Source organism: Microtus oregoni, unplaced genomic scaffold (assembly GCF_018167655.1).
Source record: "Microtus oregoni isolate MIOR12 unplaced genomic scaffold, Mior012 000067F_002, whole genome shotgun sequence".
NCBI lineage: Eukaryota > Metazoa > Chordata > Mammalia > Rodentia > Cricetidae > Microtus > Microtus oregoni.
Genome location: NW_024543955.1, coordinates 530885 through 557584, shown reverse-complemented (window position 1 = coordinate 557584; position 26700 = coordinate 530885).

Below are 26700 nucleotides of genomic sequence, written 5' to 3'. Positions count from 1 at the left end.
AGAAGTTCAAATGGATAAAAGACACTTAAGGTCATGCTCAACCTCCTTAGCAATCAGGGAAATGCAAATCAAAACAACTTTGAGATATCATCTTACACCTGTCAGAATGGCTAAAATCAAAAACACCAATGATAGCCTTTGCTGGAGAGGCTGTGGAGGAAGTGGTACACTCATCCATGGCTGGTGGGAATGCAATCTTGTGCAACCACTGTGGAAATCAGTGTTTCAGTTTCTCAGGAAATTCGGGATCAACCTACCCCTGGACCCAGCCATACCACTCGTGGGAATATACCCAAGAGATGCTCTATCATATGACAAAAGCATTTGTTCAACTATGTTCATAGAAATGGACACTTTTTAAGATAAGTACCATATATCAAAATTAAATCAGGACCAGGTGAACAGTTTAAATAGACCTGTGAGTCACGAGGAATTAGAAGCTGGCATCAGAAATCTACCTACCAAAAAAATTCTGGTTTCAATGCAGAATTCTACCAGAACTTCCTAGAAGAGCTAATACCTATACTCCTTAATGTGTTTCACAAAATAGAAGAGTCATTGCCAAATTCCTTTTATGAAGCTACAGTTACCCTGATACCAAAACCACACAAAGACTTAACCAATAAAGAGAATTACAGACCAATCTCACTCATGAACATCGATGCAAAAATTCTCAATAAAACACTAGCAAACCGAATTCAAGAACACATCCAAAAAATTGCAGATTATGATCAAGTAGGCTTCATCCCAGAGAGCCAAGGCTGGTTCAACGTATGAAAATCTATCATTGGGGGCTGGAGAGATTGCTCAGTGGTTAAGAGCATCGCCTGCTCTTCCAAAGGTCCTGAGTTCAATTCCCAGCAACCACATGGTGGCCCACAACCATCTGAAATGAGGTCTGGTGCCCTCTTCTGGCCTGGAGACATACACGCAAACAGAATATTGTATACATAATAAATAAATAAATATTTTTTTAAAAAAGAAAATCTATCATTGTAGTCCATCATATAAATAAACTGAAGAAAAAAACCGTATGATCATTTCATTAGATGCTGAAAAAACATTTGACAAAATTCAACATCCCTTTATGATAAAGGTCTTAGAGAGATTAGGGATACAGGGTTCATTCCTAAATATAATAAAAGCTATTTACAGCAAGCTGACAACTAACATTCAATTAAATGGAGAGAAACTTAAAGCCATCCCACTAAAATCAGGAAAAAGATAAGGCTGTCCACTCTCTCCATACCTCTTCAATATAGTGCTTGAAGTTCTAGCAATAGTGACAAGACAACACAAGGAGATCAAGGGGATTCGAATTGGAAAGGAAGAAGTCAAATTTTGTTCTTTGCAGATGATATGATAGTGTACATAAGCGACCCCACAAACTCTACCAACGAGTGCCTACAGCTGATTAACATGTTTATTAACCTGGCAGAATACAAGATCAACTCCAAAAAATTAGTTGCCCTCCTATACACAAAGGATAAGGAAGCAGAGAGGGAAATCAGAGAAGCGTCACCTTTCATGATTGCCGCAAATAGCATAAAATATCTTGGGGGTAACTCTAACTAAGGAAGTGAAAGATCTATTTGACAAGAACTTTAAATCTTTGAAGAAAGAAATTGAAGAGGATACCAGAAAATGGAGGGATCTCCCTTGTTCTTGTATTGGGAGGATCAATATAGTAAAAATGGCAATTTTACCAAAAGCAATCTATTGATTCAATGCAATCCCCATCAAAATCCCAACAAAATTCTTCACAGACCTTAAGAGACCAATAATCAACTTTATATGGAAAAACAAAAAACCCAGGATAGCCAAAACAATCCTATACAATAAAAGTACCTCCAAAGGCATTACCATCCCTGGCTTCAAACTCTATTACAGAGCTACAGTAATGAAAACAGCTTGATATTGGCACAAAACAGAGATGTTGACCAATGGAATTGAATCAAAGACCCAGATATTAATCCACAAACCTCTGAACACCTGATTTTTGAATAAGGAGCTCAAATTATACAATGGAATAAAGAAAGCATCTTTAACAAATGGTGCTGGCATAACTGGATGTCAACCTGTAGAAGAATGAAAATAGATCCATATCTATCACCATGCACAAAACAGAGAATTCTCAACAGAAAAATCTCAAATGACAAAAAGACACTTAATGAAATGTTCAACATCCTTGTCCATCAGGGAAATACAAATAAAAACGACTCTGAGATACCATCTTACATCAGCCAGAATGACTAAATACAAAACCAGAAATGGCATCTTATGTTGGAGATGATATAGAGTAAGGGAATAGTCCTCCATTGCTGGTGGGAATGCAAACTTGTACAAACCCTCTGTAAATCATTATGGCTGTTTTCAGAAAATTGGAAATCAATCTAACTCAGGACCCAGCAATACCACTCTTGGGCATACACCCAAAGGATGCTCAGTCATATTACAAAGATATTTGTTCAACTATGTTCACAGCAGCATTATTTATAATAACCACCACCTGGAAATGATTTAGATTAGATTCCCCTCAAGCAAAGAATGGATAAAGAAAATGTGGTTCATTTACAAAATGGAGTACTCAGTGGTAAAATAATGACATCAAATTTGCATGCAAATGAATGGAACTAGAAAAATAAAAACATCATGAGTGAGGTAACACAGACCCAGAAAGGTGAACAATGTATAGATTTAGTCATAAGTGGATACTAGCTATAAAGTAAAAGATATTGTGCCTATAGTTCTTGATCCTAGAGAAGTTAAGTAACAAGGTGATCCCTAAGAAAAATATACATAGATCCAACTGGAAAGGAGAAATAGACAAGATTTCATGACAAATTTGAAGCATGGGTTGGGGGAAAACAGATGGTGGAAGGGGAAGATGGAGAAGAAGAGGAGGGGAGGACCTGAGGAAACAGGATAGTCAAGGTGGAGGAAGGACAAAGATGAGAGCAAGGAGATATTTTGATTGATAAAGGCATTATGGGATGAGAAAGAAACCTGTCATTAAAGAAATTCCCTGGAATCCACAAGGATGAACCCAGCTAAGACCCTAAGCAATAGAAGACAGATTGCTCAAACTAGCCTTTCCCTGTTTTCAGATTGATGAATATCTTAAATGTCACCATAGAACTTTCCTCCAGCAACTGTTGAAAAGAGAGGCAGAGATTCATAGCAGAGCACTGGTCTGAGTTCTCAAAGTCCTGTTGAAGAGTGGAATGAGTGAGAATATGAGCAAAGGGATCAAAACCATGATAGGGACACCCACTGAAACAGTTTTCATGGGCTAATGGGAGATTACTAATTCCAGCCAGACAGGGAAGGGAACAGTCTAATTTCAAACTTTTCCTTCTGAATGTAGGAGACAGATATATGACTGGAACAGACTGCTGAGCCATTGGAAGTGGCCCCAGGATTTATCCCTACTACTTGTACTGGCTATTTGGGAAACTATTCTCTTTGGATGGATAACTTGCTAGATCTAGATATAGTAGGAAGGGTCTTGATCTTCCCCAAATCAATGTGTCTTACAGTCTCTGAAGAGGGGATGAGGGAAGGGGTAGGGATATATGTGGAGGGTATGAGAGAAGGGGAGGGAGTGGGAACTGTCATAATAAAAAGTAGTTTGTTTTATTTAAAAAAAAGTAAAAAAAATAATGTTTACTTGGTGGGGAGTTGACAGACAAATGCCATTTCAAGGAAATAGCTTCCTCAGAGCAGCAAGCCAAAGTCGAATCAGTACAAGGTCAAACTGAATACAAAGCCATTTGAAATTAGCATACACTGTGTGTGATGCTACACTATGACCATTCACTGACAGACTGAATATATTCCAATTTGAGTTAGTTTTCACTTATTGTTTAATTTATAATATTCTTTGATAAAATATATACTGCATTTTTATTATCTTTCTTGACTGTTTTATAAAGTCTAATGTGCAGATGTACAGGTAGTGATCCCCATTTAAATTACTGCATAATGTAGTATCAAGCCTTTTATAGTTATAATTTTTCCACACTAAATTAAAATAATATATATTTAAAATATCATCCCATATATTCACCAATATTACTTACCCATCATTCATTAGCAATCATTATGCTCATAATATTTTGATTTCTTGATATAAAACCCTTTGCTTCTGAAACACATGTAGTGGCATTGAAGATAACATATTTTATAAGCTATTGTGGTTTCTGAGATCCTGTCTCATTCATCTTTGTGCATTTGCAAATAGTCATTTTCATTATTTCTATAGAAATAGAAAACAAATATTCAACTGCTTATGTAAAGATATAAGATAGCTAAAACCTTGAACATATTTCCTTCAGATCTATTTTTTATCAATGATCAAAAATATTATAAGCAAATGTATTTGTTAAAATTCTGTGTGTTGTTTCTTTTGTTTTGAGTACCTTGGAATATGCTATGTCCTAGGTTTTTAGTTAACCACTTTTGCATAAATGGTTAAGAATTCAATTTCAATCAGGGTTCCCTGCCCTGTGGGAAGTCCAAGGAACTCCCACCTCCATCCAGGTCTAGTAAGTTGAGCATCCAAACTGCCTAGGCTCCCACAAAGCCAGTGTGTGCAGTAGGATCAGAAACCCAATGGGAGGGAAATGGGAGGCTGTGGCGGGGAAGAGACAGAAATCTTTAATAAATAAATAAATTAAAAAAATATTCTGTAGGCAAACCACCCCCTGGGTGGAATCCAATGTTATCTTCTTAACGGAAAAAAAAAAGAATTCAATTTCATTATCTTTTTTACCCCCACTCCCTTCTCTGCTTGTTTTAGATAAAACTTGTTGTTCTAGTTTCATAAGTACAAATATACATCAACATTAAGAATTTAAAGATTGTACTCTTTTCTGTATTTTTAGTAGCAAATTTCATTTTGCTCTAACTACTAATTTTGAGCCTGAAATATGCAATATACATCATTTACATTTGTAGATGTATTGATTTTCTAAGCTAGATTCAAACTCTAGATCTCATACACGCTGTAGATTAAGCTCTAACCCTCACACATGTTACGGGGCACTCTACCACTGAGATACAACTCAAACCTTTTATTTGTTTGTGAAAAGGGTCTCACTAAGTTTTATAAACTGACCTTGTGATGAAATATTTGGGTGAAAAACAACATAGGGGAAAAGAGGCATTCTTTCTATTTACAAGTCCATATCCCAGTTGATCATTGAGGAAAGCCATGTCGGGAACTCAAGGCAGGTGTGCTTGTTGTTTCACACAGCATTACATCCAACCAATGAACTTACTTTACAGCCAAAGATCTGCAGCATGAATCACAGTAAATGCTTTTTGCTAGATGGATGGCAGGCCAGTTTATATGCAAGAGTCTTATAGAGTTCAGAATCACATGCCTAGAAATGATGCTATAGGCAGTAGGCAATGTCTGATATCAATTAAACAATCAAGACAGTCCCACCCAAATGTGTTCACAAGCCATAATAATCCAGAACATTCTTTAGTTAAATAACTTCTCTCAGGAAAAGAAACTATGTAAAGTTGTGGGTTACAACTAACAAAGACTAAAAGTGTAGTGGAACTGAAAAAAATTCTAATTTATAGTAAATAGAGCTTAATTAATTATCATAGACTGAGTTAGTTGAATACTTTGGTATAGACATCAAGTGTTACTACAAGTAAATTAGAATGTTGCTGTCTTATCTCCAGAAAGATAACATAAAGAAAAGAAATATAGACTAGAACTGACTAAAAAAGGAAGTTTTTTTTTTCAAAAAAAACTTTAAAATATAATTTTTGGATTACATATTTAATTAAAATTGACATGTATATTTTCAAATATGGAAATAATTGCAAAAATTATTATTTAGTTTGAAAAACATTTTAATCTAGGAAAAATAATACATATGATTTTTGTTTCAAAGTTATTAACATATCAAAATATAGATTTTGCATGATAAATGGACAGAAAACAGTATCAAATCTTTTATTATTTATTTATTTATTATTAATTTATGTAACCTACCAACCACAATTTCCCCTCCCTATTCTGCTCCTGTTCCCTTTTCCCATTTTTTCCCCCCATCCAACCTTCTCTCTCCATGCAGAGAAGGGAAGGCCTACCATAGGAGTCAACAAAAGCATAGCATATTCAGTTTAGGCAGAACCAAGCTCCTTCTTATTGCATCAAGGCTGGGAGAGGCATAGCACTGTATACAACATTTTCCAAAATGTCAGCAAATGTGATAGTGACAGGTCATGGTCCCACTGCTAGTGCCCGCACAAACAGACCAAGCTACACAACTGTCATGCACATGCAGAGGGGGGCCTAGGTCAGTCCTATTCAGCTCCCTAGCTGACAGTAAAGAGTCCATGAGCTCCCATGACCTCAGGTCTGCTCAGGTCTGTGGGTTTACTCATCATGATCTTGGCCCTCCCACCCTTGCTCATATAATTTCTCCTCCCTCTCTTCAACTAGTCTCCTGGATCTAGGCCCATTGTTTGGCTTTGGATCTCTGCATCTGCTTCCATCAGTTAATAGATGAAGACTCTGTTTTAAATCCTAAGTATATTTAAAAGCTAATTCATTTTCACAGGATTCAAACAAAATTAGCATAAATAAAAATACATATATATCCACAAATAGATAAATACTGCCTTCACTGTTTGTTTTTTGTATGCATATATTTCAGGGCTGACCACTTTGTAATGGATATCATATTAGGGAGCTAATACCTGGGAAATATTAATTTTCCTTCTCTCAGCAGTCATCAGTAGCCTGTAATTCTTTGTCAAAAAGTATGAGGTTTTAAGATTTTCCATCCCCATCATTAAAATATTTAGTGATATTGTCATTTGGAAGCCAATAAAGAGAAGAGGTCAATTACATGATATATATATATATATATATATATATATATATATATATATCATGTATATTTATTTAATATCCTTGTCTTGATATATATATATCAAGACAAGGATATTAAATAAATACTTATACATTTCTTAATAAAATAATATTACATTAGGTAGTTTTTAAGATAACTGAAAATGATGAAATAGTATAAACAAAATATTGCTTATTTGAACACATCTCATAAATGATTTTTCTTATTATCTAAGTTTAAAATAAAAGTGACATTATATATCTTTGTTTTGGTATTTGAAGTGCATTCTAGATATATTCTATCACAATTTTCTTTTATTCCAACTGTAGAAATGAAAGTACAGCATATATGTGGAAAGGATGCTTAAAATAAATCCTACACTAGCTCAGAATTAAGAAATAGGTGGTTATTTATTTAGGGGTAGACTCACAAATCAGAATTCTAAGCTTGAAAGGAGAACAAAGACTGAATCCAGCAACCTAAAAGAGCAGCCATGGAAGAAGGGAGGGCTGAACATATAGTATAAGAGGCCATGCCCCAGTAGGCAGGTAACCACAAGCTGTAAGACTTCATACAACACCTCCCCCTTTTGTTTAAATAAGAGAGTTCTAAGCCTAATATAAAATTATATACAATAAGAACAAATATATTGAATAATTATCCTATCATAACTACTTTAAGTCTTGTAAGATAAACAAGTTAGCCAGGTAAGTCATGAGAGGAAAGTAACTACAACCATCTAGTCTTCAACCCCTTAGAAGATCCGAGAAGGGAAATAATATTACTTGAGTAAGCAGGAAGTGCAATCAAGCAACTTCCAAAATGTGCAACAAATGACAGAGACAACTGGCTAACTGGGCAATCACCCAAAGACTCATTTGCAATGTTGAAGCAACCAACTTTGGCTAAGGCTTAGAATAACTGACAGACAATTTTCAGAGGCAGGAAATTTTTCAAAACCGTCTTACCCTATCTTGGCAAGATTTGACAGTCTAGCTTATCCATTTTCGGATACTATGTATCTTGTCAGTGGTTGACGCATGGGCATTTCATTTCCCCAAAGGCCAGTTTTGCCAAGAAAAAAACAAGCTCCAAGTGGAGTGTCTTCAGTGCTCAACATTCTCTTGGGACTAGATCAGTGCTGTCAGGAGAAATCATGTCTCATTTCAACAGAACCCTAAATTATTTAAATGCTATTTTCTATAGCTTTTGAAGTGGGTGAAGATTATGTATCTATTCAGAATATAATCTGTATGTATCTAAAGAACCTGATTAGTCTAACTATAAGTATGACAAACATAGATGACTATTGATCTATAATTCTTGATACCTCTGTAACTTAAAGACTAATACAATAAACAACTGTGCAACAAATGAGGACAATGACCTCAAAATGTAAACAATGTATAAGTATCTTTATCAGAGGTAGAAATTTACATTGGAATATGATATATATATATATGTATATATATATATAAATGTTTTAAACATAGGTAGAAGCATGCATGCATACAATATTCAATGCAATTTAACTATATCAATATACAAGAATCTATACCAACATAATTGCGTATAAATAATAACTCACAAGTATTCACTCTATTACTCAATATTATTAATGGTGTGAGTAAGCTCACACTATTTTATTATACCATCCAATTTCCCCATTTTTTGAAAGATCCCTGAGCCTATAAAATTTCCCCACAACCCTATACCAATTATAATCAACGCCTAAATGATGTCTCTAACCCTGAGGACAAACTTTGTTTGTTATTACCATTGTGGATGAGCTGTCATTTCTCCTTTTCAAGAGGTTTCTCCTTTTCAAACCAAGTCATTACTAATTTTGATGGTATCCATAGTTTTTCTTATCCTGTAGAAACAAGAGCAAAACTCCTTCCCCAACGTAATACATCTCCTGGCTTCCATTGTGAGGTCAGCACATCGTTGAATTAAACTGGCTGAATTAATTCAGAACACTTTTCTATTATCCAATGTCTCACTGCTGCTGTTGTCCCTTTCATTAGCATTAAGAAAATTCAAGGTTAATAAAGAATTATATTATCTGTTTCCGGGGGCATTTTCCATCCCTTTCTGTTTGTTTAACTTATCATTTATAGTTCAGTTTGAGCTTTCTATAACTGCTTGACCTGTAGGATTGTGTGGTATACCTGTAATATGCTTACTATTGAAGTAAGCAAAAAAACTGTTTCATTTTCCTAGAGATATATGCTGGATCATTACCTGTCTTTATTTGTTCAAGTATACTCATGATGGCCGTAATTTCTAATAAATGTGAGATCACTGAATTAGCCTTTTTTGAACTTTAAAGCAGTTACCCATTGAAAACCTGAATAAGTGTCAATGGTGTGGTGCACAAATTTTAATTTTCCAAATTCTTCAAAGGGGAACCCATCTGCCAGATGTCATTCCTTTGAGTACCCTTTGGGTTAGTCCATGCAAGTAGTGGTGTTTGGTTATAGAAAGAGCAAGTATGGCATGCCTTTATAATCTCCTTATCTTGTTGCCATGGAAGAGAAAACACTTTCTTTAAACCTTTGCTATTGACATGATGCTTTTTTATTAAATTCTGAGGCCTGCAACATGCTTCCAAACAATAATTAATTAATTTCTGCATTACCTTGTGCTAGAGGACCTGGCAGACCTGTATGGGATCTGATGTGTGTTTTGTATATAGGAAAAAACCTATTCCTGATTATGTCTTACACCTGGATAAATAATGAAGTCAATTCTGTATCATCTGGTATAAATTCAGTAGTTTCAATATTCAAAATAGCCTTTTCTGCATATTGTAAATAAGTAACTATTTTAAGAGGTTCTTTAAAATTACTTAGCACCATAAAATAGCATATAATTTATGCCTTCTGAACAGAATTATAAGGGTTTTGTTCCATGTTACTTTATTCTTCTGATTTGTAACCTGCCTTCTCTGATTTATTTACATCAATATTAAATGTACAAGCTCCAGTTATTGGAGCATCATACACAATTTTGGGAAGAACCTAAGAAGTTCTCTTTATAAGGTTAAGGCTATTGCTTTTGGGATAGTTGCTATTAATTTCTTCCAAAAAATTAGCACAAGATCTTTCTTTTGGTTTATTGTCTTCCCATAATATTTTTATTTCATCTGTAGTGAAAGCCACTATAGTCTCTGCTGGGTCTATACCTGCTAATGGATGAAGTCTCAATTTACAGTTTATAAGTAATTCAGATACTTTTTCCATATAAGTTTTTTTTTGGATTTGGATGGTTTGTTTTTTTTGTTATTTATTTTTAATATGCTTTTCAGACTAGATAACACAGTTGGCCTGTTTTCAAGTTTGCTGTCCCCTTTCTTTTTTTTTTCTTTTTTAATTTATTTATTTATTAAAGATTTCTGTCTCTTCCCCGCCACCGCCTCACATTTCCCTCCCCCTCCCCCAATTAAGTCCCCCCCTCACCCTAAAAGCAATCAGGGATCCCTGTCCTGTGGGAAGTCCAAGGAACCCCCACCTCCATGCTGGTCTAGTAAGTTGAGCATCCAAACTGCCTCGGCTCCCACAAAGCCAGTGCGTGCAGTAAGATCAGAAACCCATTGCCATTGTTCTTGAGTTCTCAGTAGTCCTCATTGTCCGCTATGTTCAGAGAGTCTGGTTTTATCCCAGGCTTTTCCAGACCCAGGCCGGCTGGTCTTGGTGAGTTCCCAGTAGAACATCCTCTTTGTCTAAGTGTGTGGGTGCACCCCTCACGGTCCTGAATTCCTTGCTTGTGCTCTCTCTCCTTCGGCTCCTGATTTGGACCTTGAGATTTCAGTCCTGTGCTCCAATGTGGGTCTCTGTCTCTGTCTCCTTTCATCGCTTGCTGAAGGTTAATATTCAGGAAGATGCCTATATGTTTTTCTTTGGGTTCTCCTTTTTTAGCTTCTCTAGGATCACTAATTATAGGCTCAATGTCCTTGGTTTATGGCTAGAACTTCAAATGGCCAAAAAAAAGACACTTAAGGTCATGCTCAACACTATCCTGAGTGAGGTAAGCCAGACCCAAAAAGAGGAACATGGGATGTACTCCATATAAGTTTTTTTAATTTTTTTACTTGGTTTATGTGGTAAAAAGATGCATTCTAATATAGTATGATCCCTCTGCATTAAAATACCTGTAGGAGAATTTCTGAAAGGCAGTATGACTAGAATACAGTTAAGATTTAAATTCACTCTATTCACATGTGCCTCCTGTATTTTTTCCTTAACAATTGTCAATTCCTTTTCTGCTATATCTGTTAATTCTCTGGGACTGTTCAAGTCTTTATCACAATCTAAGGTTTTGTTTAAATGGATTATTAAGTCGGGTGTTATCCCAACACCTGGTCATAGTCTGGACATGTCTCCCAATAATTCTTGAAAGTCATTAAGAGTCCACAATAAGTCTTAATTTGTGCCTTTTGGGTCCTAATTTTCTGCAAATCTATATTATAACTTAGGTAATTGACAGAATTTCCTCTCTGTATTTTCTTCATTTTTTTCAGGAGAACTTTGTAATCTCCACTTTGGAAAAACTTAATTTACTTCTTCAAACATTCTTTTGAAAGTGTCCATGTTTGAATCAAATAGCAAAATGTCATCCATGTAATTTTAAATTATAGACTTAGGAAATTGCTTACATATTTTTCTAATGGCTGACTTATAAAATACTGAAACAATGTGGGGCTATTGAGCATTCCCTGTGGGAGAATAGACCATTGATATCTCCTAGCAGGCTGAGAATTATTATAAGTAAACACTGTGAAGGCAAATTTTTCTCTATCCTTTTCTTATAAAGGTATAATGAAGAAATAATCTTTCAAATCAATTAGTATAAGAGGCCATTCTTTTGGTAATAAAGAGAGCAGAAGAATTTCAGACTGTAGAGGGCACATAGGTTGAATAAACTTATTGACAGCTCTTAGATCTGTCAGCATTCTCCATTTACTAGATTTCTTTTTTAAAGCAAATATAGGAGAATTCCAAGGGATGGTTGAATCTTCAATATGGTGAGCATATAGTTGCTCTTGTACCAGTTGTTCTAAAGCCTGCATCTTACCTTTAGTTACAGAACAATGCTTAACCAATATTGCTTTCTCAGTTAACCATTTTAAAGGTATGGCTATTGGTGCCTTTAAAGGTTTGCTATTTGTGTTATGTTCTTGTATAGACTGAATGGCTGGTGATCTTTGTGTACAGTACCTTATAATATCCTTCCCAGAATCATGAGTTTCTGGGACTGCAGGAATCTTAATCTGGGTATTCCATTGTTGTAAAAGGTCATGACCCCATAAATTTATTGCAATATTAGTCACATATGGCCTCAGCTTTCTTGTTTGACCTTCTGGCCCAAAACAGTCAACCCATTTTGTACTTTGTTTAATATGAGATATGATTTCCATTCCTATTAATTGAACATCTCCTTTTTGAAGAGGCCAATTTTGATACCAAGATTCTGGAGTAATGATACTCATATCAACACCTGTGTTTATCAAGCCAACAATTACAGTGCCATTTATACAGAGTCTTAGCTTTGCTCTTTGATCATTTATAGAAGTCTGCCAGAATATATGTTTCTTATTTTTTATTGGAATTTTTGACTTATCTTCCATGTTTATGTCATCCTTTAGAACAGTATAATCTTTTACAGAAGGCTCTGGATTTTTAAAAAAAAATTCTTATGAAACATGTCCTCCACAATGACTGAGAATGCCTGGGCCACCTTTGGCTTGGGGGTCTGTGAGAGGCCCCTCAAGGAGTTTCCCAGCAGTATTTTGTTACCTTGTATTTTTGTTGTTGATCTGCATTCGTTGGTCCAATGTTGGCCTTTGCCACACCTTCTACATATACCTGAAGGCTGAGTCCTCCATTTTTGCCATTCCAAGAGAGACATTATTCCTGGAAATGCTTGTCTACAATCCCTTCTCAGATGTCTTATTCTACCACAATTAAAACATTTGGCATTTTGATGTCTCCTCATTCCTTTGGAAATTGCTTCTCCTACCCTATATTCAGTATTATAGTCAAATGTCTCAATGGTAATTGTATGCAAAATCCATTTATCCATAGGTGCTGCTCTAACATTTAATGGACTAGTAAAGTGTTCTCTCTGTCCCTGTTTAACCCTGGTATATGATTTAATTCTTTTTTCCTAGTTCTTGAATCCATTCCCAAGCATTTAAGGCTGCTTTATGGCACAGGGACAAGATTTCTTCGTCATAAAGAGCTTGAACATGTAGGTCAGCATAAGAGCCTTCACCAAGAATTTGATCTTGGGAAGTCTCAAGGCCTTTTGCTTTTCCCTGTTCTTCCAAAACTTTGGCCTCTTCTCTGAAATATTTTCTTTAAATATTTATTTATTATTTTTGATATATACAATATTCTGTCTGTGTGTATGTCTGCAGGCCAGAAGAGGGCGTCAGACATCATTACAGATGGTTGTGAGCCACCATGTGGTTGCCAGGAATTGAACTCAGGACCTTTGGAAGAGCAGGCAATGCTCTTAACCACTGAGCTATCTCTCCAGCCCCTCTGAAATAAATTTTAAACACTAATAGAAGTCCATCATCCAGGACTGCTGAAACTAAGTGAAAGAAATCATGTTGTATTTCTTTAATGTTAGAAGCCCAAGTCTTTATCATCTCCTGTGGAATGTGGAATGCAAGCCATATGTTACAAAAACTTGCTTAATTTCTTTTAGATCATTCGTTCTTTCAGGTATCTATCTACCTTCTTTGGCTCCTTTTCGGCCTTTTGAACTTGATGCTTTTACAAAGTAGACTACAGGGTAGGAAGCTAAAACCCTGGGTAAGTCATCTCTGACAGCTACTGGCAATGTTGAATCCTGTCCTTGCACCTTCTTTACTTGTTCATCAGCTCCAATAATTTCCTCAATTATTTCAAATCTTTTTATTATTGTCTTTTTGTAAAGACTAAATCTCCTGGACTGTGAATAGTTCTAGTGATTTCATTGAAGCACCTAGTCTCTGGTCCTCTTTCTCTACATGTGATTCCGAGGTCTGAAGTTTCTCCTTTTAAGATAATATCTCCTCCTCGGGCCTTACTTGAACAGCATGCAGATTGTCATTCTGGAGAGACAGTTTTTTCTGTTAATTTTTCATAGAATTTGACAAATTTTGATTGTCAAATTCAATAGTATGAATTCTTTCAGATAACTTCTTAGTATCCTTCGATATGGATTCAATTTTGTCTGTAATAGTATTAACATTTCTAGGTAACTTTTGATTTTCTATGGTATTAATCCTGTATCACCATAGCCATATAAGCCTCACATAATACAATCCATAGTATTAGCAAAAAAGTTACTAAAAGATGCAATATAATGAAGTATGCCATTTCAATTTATTAATTACCTGTTATGTGACTCAGTAAACTACGAACTTTATTGTTTAGCATATGTCATGGATGCAGAGTTTCCATGCAACCAGTGGCGACAGGAATGTTCCTGGGCTGCTTTAGTTTTTGCCTTGTTACTGGTTAACATGCTTTGGTACTGATCAATATCATTTGCTTGACCAATTAAAAGCAATTCAATCAATTTCATACAAGGAGCAAGATACCCAGAACTCACGGTGAGCGAGCAGAAACCAGAAGCTGCACAAGTCACAATGTGGCAAGGAGCCCCACCAGGGAATGCAGCATTCATGCGTGCACTTGGGAAATTTGCAATTTGCCACATGCAGTAAATGCCACTGTGGCAGGGATTCTACAGAATAAAAAAACTGCTTAGGTAAAAGTGAGCCAAGCAGGCAGGGTTGGGAGACTGCCTGGGTCATGGAACAGCTAGGCTGTGAGGCTGTCCACCCAGTAGGCATGGGTCTGAAACCACCTGGGTGCCAAATGTGGAAAGGACGCTTAAAAGAAATTCCACACTAGCTCAGAATGGAGAAATAGATGGTTATTTATTTAGGGGAAAACTCACAAATCAGAATTCCTTGCTTGAATGGAGAACAGAGACCGAATCCAGCAACCTAAAAGAGCAGCTGGGAAAGAAGGGGTGGACAGACTCTGCATCAGAATATATAGTATAAGAGGACATGCCCCAGTAGGCAGGTAACCACAAGCTGTAAGACTTCCTACAGCACATATTTAATATTTTTTTTCAAAGTAATCCAGCTAATTTTGACATTCTTAATATGTGGATAGTTTTTAGTACTCTTATCACAATAGAGAAGAAATTTGAACATATAAAGCAAATATCTTCATCAATTCTACTTCTCTCATCTCCTTTATTAGATGGCTTTTTCTTTCCTTTCTTCTTTCCTCTCTAGTCATTTTAACTTTGTTCTTATTCATTTACATTAGGAAAGGAAGATAAAAGAGTGTAAAGAACTTATATATTCCAAAATAGAATAAGAAATATCAGTAAGACCTACAAATTTGGTTCATGAACTCTAATCAATAACTTCCTTAGGTTATTGTTTTCTCTGGGATATTAAATAATATGCCTGAATATTATTTGTTTTATGTGTGTAGACAGACATGTAAGACTTGTTTTAAATTGTACTTCTTGTAGTTAAGAGTTCCTTTCTTATTAATTTGTAAAAGATTTAATATATGATACTCATATTGTTAACATAGAATACAGAGATATTCTAGGCGCTAATTTTTAAAACTGTGTGTACTTTCAAATGACCAACATGGCATGGTATAATTTATAAAGTAATTATTTAGATAATTATTTTAATTATTAATAATATTTGATAACTATAAATTATATTTGCATGAATAACATTCTACTGAAAACGATGTGCTTGAATATTCACAGGTATATTAGTAATTATTCAGAAATCAAATCCAAGTAAATGAAGCTTTATAGTTCTTGGAAATTTTAAATTGAGTTGCCATATTCTTAATAAAGAGAGATATGATTGAGCAATGATGGCTCATGACTTTACTTCCAGCACTTGAGAGGCAGAGGCAGGCAGATTTCAGTGACTTAATGGCCATCCTGGTCAACAAAGTAAGCTCCAGAATAGCTAGGGATGTTACACAGAGAAACCCTGTCTTAAAAAAAAGAAATAAAATAAGAGAATAAATAAAAATAAGCAAATAGAGACATTATAATCTAAAGTCACTTTATATTTGCTCTTAAGATTTCTGACTTTCACATTTCATTATTGGAAATTTCATTCTTATAAAAATCATAATCAAGTTAAGACATCCATTAATGCATTGAACGCTGAGTTTTAGAATAAAATTGATATTGAAAAATTATGAACTTTCAAATAATATTTAGTGAGATCACTGTAAATTTTTATACATATATACAAACAATACAGCCATGTCTCTTGAAGTTACTGCAATTAGAGTCATACTTAACCTCTTGCAAAGGTTGTATATGAATAATAAATTAAGCAACAATTTATAGTATTAAATAGTGTAAACTGAATTTTGCATCTGTGACCATAGCTATCTTATTGATATCAAAATGAAGAGATAGTAAATACTCTTTACTTTTCATTTATTTAAGCATGCTGTGCCTTATTTTGTCTTCTAGAATGCTAAGGAGAGAATGAAGTTTTCCCTTCCTTTATGGCTTGTTGATAACGGTGATAGATAGACATATGGAAAGGAACATGTATACATTAAAATTAAATATTATAGTCATCCTTCTTTGGTAGCTTCTTTATTTGCTTCTGTACATTTGAAATTCTTCTATAAGATTTCACTGAATGTTCGTTCCCATCTACAAATTGTATAGGTGGGTAAATACCTAAAACACTCTAGTCTTTCTTCAGGTATATTTTATAAAAATATCATAGTTTTCTTTTCACATCATAAAGTTTTCTAAATTTCTTTCAGTGATAATGCTGGTACTCTTGTGCCATCTGAAAATTTAGCATGGTAGCTTCTTTTATAGTATAATTAACATGAGCTAAATGAATCCAGTTTGTACTACAGTTGTCAAGGCATCTGAGTATTTATAGTTTTACCCTCACATTTGAGCAGGAGAGCTTTTATAACACATAGGGTGTTATAAACACATATAGGGTGAATCTAGAGCTGATGAACTCATACACTCTGGTTTTCAATAAAGTATTATTGGATATCACTACATAGAGACCAGCTAATTCTATCAAAGTTGTTAAACTGAACATGTCCTATATCACATGGTTATGGATGAAACTAATTGGTATCATAGGTACATCAATTCCATATGATTTGGAACTACATTTTGAAAAGAAAATAAAAATGAAAATTTATTTGCAAAATATTAGTTTCCTGCTAGTAGACAATGACATGCACTGGTTCAGATCATTTCTTATATATTTTGGAGAAGTCAATTCAAAGTGCAAAACAACTTACCATTTCATCTATATAAAAAACTTCAAGTTGACAAATTAAAAATATATGAAAAAGATTTTTAAGGGTACAAAAGACAACTAAATGTGAAATTGGCTGATATCCTACTACTAATAAAGGTACAAGAAAATAAACGATAGGAAAATTCAGCCCTGAAAGGGCAAAGACTGTGTTACAAAATCAGTGTCACTAAGATCCTTTATGTGACAGACATGTTATTTGCATTATGTGTTTTCTACAATATATGTTCCTTAGCAATTAAAAAAGCTATATTGAAAACAAAGTTCAGAATGTGAGTGAATTTACAAAACAGTAGTCTATGCCTGGACAATAAAAAATTAGTATAGTCACTGACTCCAATGCTTTTATACTCAGGCCTTTCATCATAGTATTGTATTCTATGGGAGGAGTTCAGTGAATTTTAAAGAAAGTGAGCCAGTAGAACGCTCTTTTCTATGGAAAAAACACATGTCCAGATAAGAGCTGGGCATTTTCAAATCATGCACTTTTTATTAAATGTACTATCTAAATCCCCATGTTGTGGTGCATAACCACATTGAGAATTCATTTTCCAGTGGACTCTACTAATATGTTTTGACATGCTCAAATGTGCTGATGTGGATGAAATGTTGAAAAGAAAGGTTCCATTAAAATATGTTTCCTTAAAACTTTTAGTATATTATTAAACAACAGATAAAGTGTTTCTTTACAATTTGTGAGTTTCAGTCTTTGTGGAATAATCAAATATGCCACACTCAAGAATATTAGACTTAGTATCTGCTGTCTTTGGAGGAAAATGATCAGTAACTGCTTTCCAGAGTCAAAATTAATATATTTCAGTCTATTGTGCTACATGCTTCACTAAAATGAAAGATAACAACTATCAATTAATATAACACAATTTCTCAAAGCAATTGATTACATGTTTATTCAGTAGTTTGGCAGAGTTGTTTGAGTGAAAGTTTTATTTCCAATGTCAACTGAACAGTTTCTACATTTTCTCTGAGGATATTCACTTTTGTGACAATGTCAGTGTTTCTTTACTAATTGTAGTCAAATATAAGGAATCATGCTGACAAAATATCTTGATTTAAAGTATTTTTGCTATCTTGTATGGTGCAAATATCTCTATTATGTGTCTGAACTCCGGTCATTTTCCTGAAAGTAATTTTCAGCCTCCATTGAAGTTAGTTGTAAAACCTCCAGCAGCAAGAGTGATTAGAAAATACATCTACAACATAAATGAAGATAACTATATTTCTGTTGCAAAAAAGATTGTAGAACGTCTTTAAAATTTCTGAAAACAAGGCATGTTATGATCATATTGTTATTTTTCATAAGTAGTTCATTGTCATCAGGCATTAAGTGATAATTGATATTATAATGTATCTCATACATTAATAAAACTAAGTCAAGCTTAAAACACTGTTTTCTTCGGCCATGTATGATAGCATATGCTTCATAGTGCTAACTGTTGTGATGAAATATCTTCTATTATAATGTTAAAATTCAATCCCCGATTTTTAAAATTTTTATTTATTCTTCTCTCATACAACACAACCCAGCACAGACTCCACTATTGCCTCTTCAGTCTCTGTGAGCTCCAATGACACCTGCTTAGTTAACTTCTTGCTCCCCTGGTATCCTCGATATCCCACTAGCTCCCACAATTCTTTTTTCCCCCTAATCCATGAGGTTCTATGAGCACTGAGGTGAGGGACTCTACCTCCAATCTGAGTTCTCTTTTCACTTAATGTTTGTCTGTGGGTCTCTGTGTCTGCTCCTATTAGTTGGCAGAGGCAGACTATGCACCAATCAAGGAATATCATTAGAAATCATTTCATTGTTCTAGGTATTGCTTGCTTGTTGTTTGTTTGTTTTTGGCCAGTCATGTCTTATTCTACCTAAGTTCTCTGGGCTATACTGCTGCCAGTTTCTGGTCATCCAGGCAGTGTCCTGCATGGGTTCTTTCTCATGGCTTGGACATCAAATTAGATGAGTTGAGCACTCCCACATTTGCCTAAGCATATCTTACAGGAAGGACATATTGTAAATCTACAGTTTTGTGCATGAGTTTGGACATATCCCACCACTGGATCCCTTACCTGGTTATAGAAGATCAACTGCTTAAGTTCCATTTCCTCCATTACTAGTAGTCCCATAGGTTCACACTAATAGATCACAGGGAGTTTCTACTGCAATTGGTTTCCAGATTTCCTGTAAATGCCCTCCAATTTCAGTCATCTCTGACTGTACTATCTTCTTTTATCCTTGCCCAACCCATGTCTCCTATTCCCAACCCTAACCTGATCCTAGTACACCTGTGAAATCTATTGTTTTCCCTCCCTAAGGGGATGTAGGTGTCCTACCTAGAGTCAGTCTTGTTACTTAGTATCTCTACGTTTTTGAACTGTAGCAAGTTTATCAATCAGGTAAGAGTTAATATCCACCTGTGAGTGAGTACATACCAAGTTTGTCTTTCTGAGATGATGTTACCTCACTTAAGATGATTTTTTTCTAGATTGATCAACTTGCCTGCAAATTTCATATTATCATGTTTTTAACAGCTGATAAAACGCCACTGTGTAAATATACCACATTGTGTTGCATTTTTTTTTGCTATTAAATTTTTGGGTTTTTTTTTTCTTCTTTTTTATTATTACTTAAAAATACTAATCCGAATTCCCACTCCATCCCTTCCTCCCAGTCCCCTCCCTCTCCCTCCAAAGACCCTCCCTCTCCACCCTGTCAAACCCTAAGAGAGTGCCATGCACCCTGCTCTGTGGAAAGTCCAAGGCCCTTCCTACAACGTCTAGGTTTACATCCAAAGAGAATAAGATCCCATGGATCTAGCAATTACACTCTTGGGAATATACCCAAAAGATGCTCAATTATACTGCAAGAGCATTTGTTCAACTATGTTCGTAGGAGCATTATTTGTAATAGCCAGAACCTGGAAACAACCTAGATGTCCTTCAACTGAAGAATGGATAAAGGAAGTGTGGCACATTTTCTTTATTTATTCTTCAGTTGAGGGATATCTAAGTTCTCTCCAGGTTCTGTATTTTATGAATAAAGCTACTTCAAGCATAATTTAGCAAGTATCTTTGTGGTAGGATGGAGTATCCTTTGGGCAAATACCCAAGAGTGGTATAGCTGGATCTTGAGGTAGATAAATTCACAATTTTCCAATGAAATATTAATTTCCACAGTGGTCAAAAAAGTTTGCAATACCACCAGCAATGGAGGAGCATCCCCTTGCTCCACCTTCCTGCCAACATGAGCTGTCACCTGTGCTAATGATCTTAAACCATTCTGACAGGTATAAGATAGAATCTCACAGTAGTGATGATTAAGAGTATTGAACATTCATTTAAGTATCTCACAGACATTTCTGATTCCTCTACTGAGAATTATCTGTTTAGATCCATGCTCCATTTTTTATGGATTTTTTAGTTTTTTTTTTTTGATGTCTAGTTTCATGAGCCCTGTAGATATTTTGGACAATATATACAGAATATTACCAGATGTGGAGTTGGTGGACATATGTTCCTATTCTGTAGACTATAATTTTGTTCAATTGACAGTATCATTTGCCTTATAGAAACTTTTCAGTTTCATGGGGTTTTATTTACTAGCAGTCAATCTTAGCTTATGTAGTAATGGTGTTATGTTCAGGAAGCTGTCTGAAGTGCCTATACATTCAAGGCTATTCCTCACTATCTCTTTTATTAGGTTCTGTGTACCTGGTTTAATCTTGAGGTCTTTAATCAACTTAGACTTGAGTTTTCTGCAGGGTGATGAACATGAATCAAATTCTATTTTTCTATGTGTAGATATTTAGTTAGAATAACACAATTTGTTTAAGGTCCTTTATTTTCCAGTCTATATTTTTGGCTTCTTTATCAAAAATCAGATATCCTTAAGTGTGTGTATTTATGTCTGGATCTTTGATTCAATTTCATTGGTCAATGAGTCCATTTTAATGCCAATACCTTGTGGGTATTTTCTTTTTACATTAGCTGTATAATAGAGCTTGAAATCAGGGATGATGATACCTTCAGAAGTTTTTTTTTTTTTTTTTTTTTTATTGTTCAGGATTGTTTTAGCTCTCCTGGGTGTCTTTGTTTGTTTGCTTGCTTTTCAATATAAAGTCGAGTATTGTCTTTTCAAGGTCTGAAACTTGATGGTTTTTTGGGGGGATTGCATTGAGTACGTAGATTTCTTTTTGATAGGAGTGCCATTTTATTATGTTAATATCATTGATTCATGAGGATGTGAGATCTTTCCTTTTTCTGATATCTTTTTCAACTTCTTCAAAAATTGCAAGTTTTTTTGTCATATAAGACCTCCAACTTGCTTGTTTAGAATTACCCAAGATATTTTATATTATTTTTGGTTATTTTGAAAGGTGTTTCTGTGATTTTTTTCTCAGTCCACTTCTAATTTGCACATAGAAGGGCTACTGATTAATAACATTTTTTAGTTAATCTTGTATCCAGTCACTTCCCCAAAAGTGTGTATTAGCTGTGAGAGTTCGCTTGCAGAATTTTTAGTGTTGCTTGTGTATACTATTTTATCACCTGGAAATAGCCATACTTTTGCTTATTCCTTTCAAATTTGTGTCCTCTTGTTCTCCTTCAATTGTCTTAATGCTATAGCTAGGATTTGAAATGCTATACTTAAAAGATACGGAAAGAGTGGAAGTCATGTCTTGTGCCTGATTTTAGTGGAATTGCTTTGAGTTTCTATCCGTTTAATTTGATGTTGGCTTACTGAAAATTGCCCTTATTGTGTTTACATATGTTCTTTGTATCCCTGATGTCTATTAGACTTTTATCATGAAGTGGTGTTGAATTTTTGTCAAAGGCTTTTTTAGCATCTAATGAGATGATCATGAGGGCTTGGTCTTGCAATCTTTTTTATAGTGAATTACATTTATTGCTTTTTATACATTGAATCATCCTTACATCTCTTGGATGGCACCTACTTGATCATGGTGGATGATCTTTTAATGTGTTCTTGGATTCAGTTTGTAAGTATTTTGTTGAATATTTTTACACTTCTGTTCATAAAGGAAATTTGTAATTTTCTTTGTTGAATCTTTGTGTGATTTGGGTGTCAGGGTGTTGTGGCCTCATAAAATGAATTTGTCAATGTTTTATGGATAATTTGATGACTATTCAAAAGAGCATAGGCTCTTCTTTGAATATCCAGTAGAATTCAGCTCTAAAGCCATCTGACCCTGGATTTTTTGGTTGGGAGACATTTGATGAATATTTCTATTTGCTTAGAGGTTGTAGGTTCCCTGCCCTGTGGAAAGTCCAAGGTCCTCCCCTTTCCATCCATGTCTAGGAAGATGAGCATCCAAACTAGTTAGGCTCCCACAAAGGCAGTACATGTAGTAGGATCAAAATCCAGTGCTATTGTCCTTGGCTTCTCACCAGTCCTCATTGTCCACCATGTTCAGAGAGTCCGGTTTTATCCCATGCTTTTTCAGTCCCAGTTCAGCTGGCCTTGGTGAGCTCCCATTAGCTCAGTCCCACTGTCTCAGTGGGTGGGTGCACCCCTCACGGTCCTGACTTCCTTGTTCATGTTCTCCCTCCTTCTGCTCCTCATTTGGACCTTGGGAACTCAGTCCAGTGCTCCAGTGTGGGTCTCTGTCTCTAACTCCATCCATCGCCAGATGAAGGTTCTATGGTGATATGCAAGATATTCATTATTATGGCTATAGGATAGGGCCATTTCAGGTTCCCTATCCTCAGCTGCCCAGTGAACTAACTGGGGACATCTCCCTGGACACCTGGGAGCCCCTCTAGTGTCCAGTCTCTTGCAAACCCTAAGATGGCTCCCTTAATTAAGATATATACTCCCTGCTCCCATATCTACCCTTTCTTTATCCCAACCATCACATTCCCCCAAGTTCCCCCCATCCTCCCCTTCTCACTTTTCTCTCCCCATCTCCCCTTACCCCTATCCCACCCCACCCCCAAGATCCCAATTTTTGCCCAGCAATCTTGTCTACTTCCAATATCCAGGAGGATAACTGTATGTTTTTCTTTGGGTTTACCTTCTTATTTAGCTTCTCTTTGCTATGAACTTTCCTCTTAGTACTGCTTTTATTGTATCCCATAAGTTTGGGTCTATTGTTTATTCATTTTCATTGAGTTCTAGAAAGACTTTAAGTCTTTTATTTCTTTCTTGAACCAGTTTTTATTCAGTAGAGGATTGTTCAGTTTCCATGAGTTTGTAAGCTTACTGTTGTTGATATACAGCCTAATCTGTCGTGGACTGATGTGATATGTGGGGAAGTTTCTATTTTCTTGTACCTGTTGAGACCTAGCATATGTTCCATTTTGGAGAAAGTTCTGTAAAAGGCGGAGAAGAATGTATACTGTTTTTTGCTTCGCTGAAATGTTCTATAGACACCTCTTAGGTTCATTTATTTGGTTTATAATATCTGTTAACTCCAGGATTTCTGCTTGCTTTTTGTTGAATGACCTGTCTGTTGATGTGAGTGGCTGTTAAAGTCTACCTCTATCAATGTGTGATTTAAGCCTTAATAATGTTTATTTTATTTGAGACATAGATGTTAAAAATTTAAACATCATCGTGGTGGAGGCTTTATTTGATGAGCATGATGTGTCCTTCCCCATCACTTTTGATTAATTTTGTTTTGAAGTCTATTGTGTTAGATCTTAAAATGACTACACCTGCTTGTTTCTTAGGTATGTTAGCTTGAAAAATCCTTTTCCAACCTTTTATTTTGAGGTAATGCCTATTTTGCATGTGTTGGTTTGAGGTTGTTTATCTCCTTAAATTTCATTAATCTATGTAGTCAATCTTGTAAGCAGCATGTTCTCTCTCTCTCTCTCTCTCTCTCTCTCTCTCTCTCTCTCTCTCTCTCTCTCTCTCTGTCCCACTCTCTCCCTCTCTTGTTTTGGCTTTTCAACACAGGGTTACTCGTTGTAACTTTGGCTATCCATGCAGCCTAGAACTCACAGAGATCAGCCTGCCTCTGCATCATGAGTATTGGGATTAAAGCCATGCACCACCACAGCCCAGATGTTTTCTTTTTTCTAAATATAAAATTGTAGTATAGAAGAAATATGAATTTACTGTTTTCATATTATTATTGAAACCAGTGTCTGTTCTTCATATGTCCACTAATATGTATCATTTTAAGTCTGTGAAATTATAAATAAAATACATTATCTTGAGCTCTGCTGTACTAATGTGCTAACTGCTGAGAGAGGAAAAATATGATTCCTCCAGGGATGAGCTCCCACAGAAGTTGCTCAATATCACATGGCCATTGCTGAACACTTTGTACATATGAGCAATACTAAATGGATATATATTCATACTAAATGAGCAATACTAAATGGATAGTATATTCATATGTAGTAGTATTGCTCATATGTACAAAGTGTATATCTATCTATCATCTATCTAGAGAGAATTAGTAATTTAAAAAAGATCATGAACTAGTGAGGAAAAACAAAGATTGTGTTGAAAGGCAATAGGAAAAGTAGATGCAGTATTCACATATAAAGTCTCTTTTTAAAAAAAGGTAAAACAATTTATATACAAGAAACTGTTTCAAAAAATAGCTGAAGATTATAAATGATTGTATTTTACATGGTAGCTTAGGATGGCCCAATCATCATATAAATTTTTCCTTCTCAGCCTCACAAGTAAGAGATTACAATTCTGGAATTACAGATATGAGCCATTATGACTGTATAAAAAGTTTTGTTTGAGAAGTGGTAGTAAAGAATACCTTATTTACTTCTTTGTAATACTGAAAATAGATTTTTTTTCTTACAATAAATTATGGCTATGGTTTCTCCAAAGACTCTGTTTACTAAAGGTTACATTTCCAGTTCTGTATCAAAGAGAATATTTATAAATAATTTTCTACTTAAAAGGTATTTCTCAGCATCTGATATTTCTAGATAAAAAAAAAAATCTCTTTTCATAAAACCATTTCTTTGTAAATATGTTCTCTTCAGAATTGAAAACTTCCATCAAATGGGCTGATAAATTCTTAGTTCAGAGGGCATAGAAGTAGTACAGTGTTTAAAAGCACTAGATATGTAAGCCTGGTGGCATGATTTTGTTTCCTAGAACTAAAAAAAAGCAGGAGGAGAAAATTGACTACATAATGTTGTCCTGTGAACAACCATATGTGTGTCTACACATAGCACATACACACGTACACACACATACATATACACACTCAGTTACCAGATGATAACAAACTTTTTTAAACCCTTTGTTTTGAGTAATTAAGTAAATATCTAATATTTTTCAGTCATATTACTGGGTACTGATTTTAGTGGCAATATTATGATAGTGACAACCTCAGATGATAAAGATCAAAATATTAATCATATAATATTTTCTTTGGCAGGTCATTCCATATTAAATATTAAGTTAGAGTTGAATAAATAGTTGTAGAATATCAATGAGAAATAGTTGTTAAAGAAATTCTGCCAGAAATCAATTGTTTTACATAGTTATTATTCCTTAAAATAATGAGTAGATTAGATTTTTATTAAGTCAAGAATAGGACAATTAAGTAAAATTAAGATATTTGACAAAAAACTCATTATTATGACAACATTAATATAGTTTTATTAATTGTTTTCCTTTTGTATTTTATTTCTTTTTATTTATTCAATGTTTCTTTCATATCATACACCTTGATACCATTTATTTCTCCTTCCTTTTGCCTCTGAAACCCTCCCCCGCCAAAAAAAACTCTAAATTTAAGAGAAAAAAAGAAAAAAAAATTGAAAATCTCATCATGAAAGCTGCAGTGTGACACATTAAGTCCCACAGTAAACACCTTTGTCCATATATCTTTACTTGCAAGTATTCATCGCAAAGTCATTGATCTGGTTCAAGGCATTTGCTTTTACTATATTATTGATACTGGTCCTCACTAGAACTCCTCTTTATTATCGCTGTGTCGTGGAAATCTTGCATCTTTGGTCTTGTGGATAAGGTCCCTTCAAGTTTTCAAGCAGATCATAGATGGGGTGGATACTGGGGCAGGCCAAATTTTAACCGTGGTTCTTGGTTTGGGCATCTGTGGGTTTAGTCAGCCTGTCAGTTATTCCCATCCTCACCACCAAGTTGAGCTCTCCTGCATTGCCCCAACTAATTTACCCTTGCAACAATGAGTGAGGGGTGGGACCAGTTTTCCTACTTTCATACCTTTAGGGTCAGCTCTCCTCGACCTAATCCATACGGGCCAGTTCTACTGTGTTGCCCAAGCAAGGTGCAGGGGCACTCTCATGAGTGGTCTAGCTTGTAAGAAGCAGCAATAGCCCTCCCATTTTTTATGACCCCAGGGCCAGTTCTACCATCTGTTCCAGACATTGATGGGTAGGGGGTGGAAAGGAGGGCATCTCTTTTCCACAGATGCCACTATGTGTCAGATGAGTAATGGGGACAGCATTCTTCTG